At 27.2% G+C, this 5458-nt stretch overlaps 1 long non-coding RNA gene across 1 annotated transcript; it reads right to left on the reverse strand.

Moving 5' to 3' along the window:
• Positions 1-1039: 1039 nt before the first annotated feature.
• LOC122857631 lies at positions 1040-1730 on the reverse strand. The gene is made up of 3 exons (XR_006374253.1): positions 1618-1730; positions 1315-1515; positions 1040-1150 (listed from the first exon to the last, which is right to left on the reverse strand). It is a non-coding gene; the product is annotated as an uncharacterized LOC122857631 (long non-coding RNA).
• Positions 1731-5458: the final 3728 nt, after the last annotated feature.

A 5458-nucleotide genomic window follows, 5' to 3' on the forward strand; every position in this document is an offset into this window, starting at 1 on the left:
GAATGTTTTATAAAACCTTTTCTGTAGAATAGTTTCTATACAAAAATTTTATAAACTCTATAGAATAGTTCTGTATAGATTTAATAATTATTCAAAATATAAAAGATAATTAGAATATATGATCAACATATGAACAAAGTAAGTGAGTATATAATTGCAATTATTCCATTTATTTATTGCTGTAACGAGTTTTTTTATTTATCGTACAATAATATTCATTTACTCAACAAAGATTTAAACCAAGACAATGAAATTACATAAAATAATAATGATAATAATAAATGAATAAATTATTCAATGGACTTAATATATTTTTTTAAATACATTTTTTTTTAAAGTTTGTTATTCTTTTTGAGATTAGAAGCATGCAGTTACATGCATTTGTAATACCTGAATTTATCTTGGTGTAATTTTTTCGGCTATGATCACCTCCACAACATATTTGAACCGTGTATTCTGTAAAATTTAAAAATATTTTTTTAATTTTGTTAATTTTTAAATTATGGTAAAATAATTATTATGAAAAAAACATTTAAAAGATGTGCTAAAAAGTGATCATAATTACTAACCCTGGATGACTTTTAATTTAATTTTATCAAGACCTGGCTTAGCTTCTCTATTTAAATGACCAAAAGCATTGGATAGCCTTCCTGTTAATGAACACGTAGCTAATTTTGATGAGGTAAATACTATTCTTGCTAGTTCTTTAGCATAAGTGTTGGGGTTTCTACTTTTTATATTAAAAATTTTTTTTGCTGGTACAGACACATCTTCATATAGTTTTATCATTTTTGACTGCAATAGAAATAAAATTTATTATATATTTATTACATCGTGTGTTCGTTGAACAGTAATTAAATTAATAAAATCATATCATAGATAAATATGATAAAAATTAAAGAAAATAAATATACTTTTTTTTGTTAATGAAAGCGATAAATATAACTGTAAAAAATATAATATAATCATAGTGAAAAATTATTTAATATATGTTTTACCTGAGAAATTTGTTTTTCAATAATATTATCTATTTTTTTGTCATTTTCTTTGTCAATATTGTGGACAGGTGCTGGTATTTGAATCTTTGGAGTAACATTTTTTGGCACTGGAATGATTTTTTAAATTTGCTGTTGCTTATCAAACTGTTGATCTTAAATGCATGGACGAAAAAAAACCATTAAGCATTTTAAAATTATAAATATCAATTCAATGATTGATATGAATGAAAATGATTTTTAATCATCATAAAAAATTATATTGACTTAAATAAGAAAAAAAATAGATTATATCTTTATTTACAGTTTAGATATTTACCTGGTTATCAATTGTTACATCACTATCTACCATCAGACTATCATCACTAGTTACACTTGATTGAATAGCATGATCAGTTAGTTGATTTTGATCTACATTATTATCTTGTATAGCTTCATTGACCAATGGAACATTTGAATAAATATTATTTGGATCTATTACATTTATTAAAATTTTACGTGTGTCACGAATTTGTTGAACCTAAACACACAAAGTAAAAAACACTTTCAGTCTGTGATAAAGAAAATCAACAATAATTTATTGATTATTAAAAAAAAAAATCAATCAATTTTGAAGAGTTACCTCAGTGTTAATAAGAGATAATTTCGAGTCCATTAAATATTCAATAAATTCATTTTGATCTTGCTGGTTTTTGATTGTTTGAACTTTGTTGAATGATGGTAATATACGTTGTGAGTCCATGTCTAAATATACATTCTCCTCCTGTTGAGGTTCCTGATTTTCAATGCAAAAGAAATAATTTTAGTTCAGCAAAAAATTTATATTTTCATTATGAATATAAGTATATATTTGATCTAAGTTTTCCATACTTACTATTGGTAACTTCAAGTCAAAATTTTTAAATGGCTTTTTTGCTGGATTTTCAAATTTTTGAACAACATCTGCAACAAGTGGACGCTTTTTTATATCATGAAGTTCTTTTAATAACTTTTTATTTTGTTCTTTCAGATATTTTATTTCTTTTTCCTTATTATAATCCATTGACAATATTTCATTCATTAGTACTTGTTCGTTAACAGCAGCATCTGTTTTTTTTTTTCTTTTTTCTTTAATTCAACTTTATTATTGTTATTATCAGTTTCATTAGCCATCAAGTGACTTAATTGTTTTTCTTTTTTATTTGTATGATCAATGCTTTCAGTTTTTTGTTTAGATATTGTACTTGATTTTTCTATTACTTCGTCTTCACTCTCGCTATCGTATGACTTCTTGCAATAATTTTTTCGGCCACTTTTTGAAGTATTCAATTTATCACATTTCTCGAGAGTATTTCGTTTAATCGCCATGCTTGTCCAATAACCAAAAGCTAAAATTTTAGCTGGTAATTCATTCCATATGACATCTTTAGAATTTTTTATTAAACTTTTCATAGATCGTTTACCACAATCCACAGGCCACTTTACAACCACTGTTTCGTTTTTTTCAATCAACTTTATCAGATCATCATCCGATGGATCATCCTTGATCCATTGACGAACAGTTAGGGCCACTTCTGAATCATCAGCATCTGTCTCATTAATAAACTCGACTAAAACACTTTTTTCCATAGTTGAGTTTTACTAAAGAAAAAAAAAAAAATTATATATGTATTTATTATTATTTATCTTGTTCAATTAAATATGTTGACCAATAATATATAACTGAAAGAAGTTATCGAAACATAAAAAAAAAAATTTATTTCCTATTGAGTTTATAGAAGTATAGAATGAATTAAGTAATTTTTTTTTCTATAGAGAAAATTCGATAACTTCTATAGAACAATATAATTATAGAACCGTATATTCAGTAAAAAATATTCTATAAAATAAATTTCATAAACAGTCTTTAAACAATAACGGTTTTAAGGGATTCCCCGAAATCCTTTGTTCACTGTATTTTTTTTTCAGTCACACAAAAAAAAAATATGACAAAAAAAAAAAAAAAAAAAAACTGCCACTGAAGCTTTTCTAAGTTTTTTTATTTAGTGTCGATTTATTTTGTGTTAATCTATGTAAATAACTCTATACTAAAAGTTAACTTATTTTTACATTGAAAAAAAATTGGATTAAGACAAGTGAATACATTGCCATTGTAGTAACAACTCACCTGGGAGGCTATTCTCGAATTCATACGAGTCGACTCGTTCACATCTCTACTCAAGGCAAGATCCGTCCACGATCCGTGTGAACGAGTCGACTCGTATGAATTCGAGAATAGCCCCCCTGTTATTAATGTTTATATAAACTTTCTTTGTTCACTTTAAGGCAGTATGTAAATCCCAAGGTAGGATAATTCTTTGGGTTCAAAGAGGCACCCTTGTAACCATAGCTTAAAAAAATAATAAGTGCCCTCTAATGTCTAAAATTTGTATACTTTACTGACGCGTCTTTAGAAGTATGAGTGAGGGCGCCTCGTATTTACACACACTAATACTACTTCAGCAGATTTTTAATGCTTCGCCTGGTACTTTTTGACTGTTTTTGACCCTAAATTTTCGTCTTAAATAATTAATAACTTTTAAAATTCGTGGTAGAAATCGATGATTTTTTTAAAATTATTTTTGTTATTAAAAGAAGTATAAGCTGTAATAAAATAAAGGTTTTCTGTGAGAGCGTTTTTTACATAGAAGTGAAAAAGTGCCGATGCTTCCTATGCTTGTGTGTTAAAGTGTTAAATTGTTGTCAACTTTGACCCTAATTATCTCGGTCAAATCGTGGTAGAAAATTACAAAAAAAATTTGATAAAATAGATCTTTATTTCACTTGAAAAATAAGCCTTCTTTGATCAAAATCTGTGAGAGGGAATTTTTTTTCAATATTTTGACATACTGCCTTGAATACAAAACTGGTAAAATATTTATTTATTTATTTATTTTTTTAATAATATTGTTATGTCCGAATTTACCCGTAATAATTGTAAATTTTACTTACTTGATTCGATCCTAACCTTTCGGTCAGTAGATCGGGTTCACGGCGCGAATAGGGAAAGACTGTGGACGAGAGAGAGGGATAGGTTGTTATTGTAATTATCACACTTGATTTGTTGTTAAAATTATGAATGACATTTATTTAATTTATTAATCGTTGCAGTTGTATTATTTCGTGTTCTGTATAGTGTATAATATAAATTTTACAATAATGAATGACTTACATTGGTTGACTTGGTTATAATGGTTTTGATTCAATTGTTTAGCTCTGATTCTCTTGATTACCCCTCGGTGTTGGATTGACTATGGATTGACTGTTGGTTGATTATTGATTGAGGTTGAACGATGATGAGTCGAGTGTTAATTCGTTTCACAAACACTTACACTGACTCTACGCTTTGTTTTATTTAATATTTATAAAAATATTTCTATTGTAAAATGGAAATATTTACAAAAGGTTTATTTGGAATTTTAAGTTCAAATTACGAATTGTTTCAACTTATTGTTGATTCAAATTTTTTGTATAAAATAAATGTAAAGTTAAACTTTGTATAAAACAAATGTTGAAATTTTTCTAAGTTTTAACTTCGAAATAATAATTAAGACGAGGGTCAAAAAGACGATATAGAGCTGGTCCTGGAGTGTCGATAACTAACTCTGGATAAATTTTCCGGAGTATTTATATGAATTGGGACCTAGGGACGCTTTGCTTTTTGGGAGAGGAAAGCGTCGTTTTCGTGTGCAAAAGGGGGTACGCTAGGTCCCATGGGTCGAGGGTCGTAAATTTTACATTTTATTACTTTTCTAAGTGTTTGTCGTTTCTATTTTCTCAAGATATCCCTTTTTTTTATATTTCTTGTCGGTCCGTCTTGTATTTCTTTTTATTGCTTCAGTCTGTCGTTTTTTTTTTGTGTTATCGTCTAAGGGTCTGACTCTAGTTTTATTACTTTTCTTGGAATTTTAACTTTTCCCTAATTCCTATGCACTTTTTATATATTTTTTTATTATGTACTTTTTTTATTTCAGTCATGTGTTTCGTCTCTAGTTTTATAGTTTTTCTTGGAATATCTTTCTATGTCTAATGCGTTTTAGGTTTTTATTGCTTTACAGTTTTTGTATTTATATTATCTGTTTATTTCAATCTTTCATTGGCCTCATTCTATTCTTATCTAATTTAAATATTGCTGCATCCTGTTGGATGTAACACCCCTACCCTTGAGAATCGAGCTGGGGAGTGTAGTGAACACAGTGAGATTTTGTATTTGTATGTCATTGTCTTATGTTACTAATTCTTAATTCTAACAAACGTCATGTTTTGATACAATTGAAATCTTATAATCTAATTCCTGAGAGAGAAAAAAAAATTTTTTTTTTATTTTGTCAAGGTTCTAGTCCTTGTTTTAATCAAAAGAAAAGAAAATTATTTGGGTCAAAATTACTGTCTCTGCTTCTTGAAGAGAAGTTTTTATTCTAAAAAAAAAACTTATTTCATTACTT

The sequence above is a fragment of the Aphidius gifuensis genome, linkage group LG5 (assembly GCF_014905175.1).
Source record: "Aphidius gifuensis isolate YNYX2018 linkage group LG5, ASM1490517v1, whole genome shotgun sequence".
In the NCBI taxonomy this organism is placed as follows: Eukaryota; Metazoa; Arthropoda; class Insecta; order Hymenoptera; family Braconidae; genus Aphidius; species Aphidius gifuensis.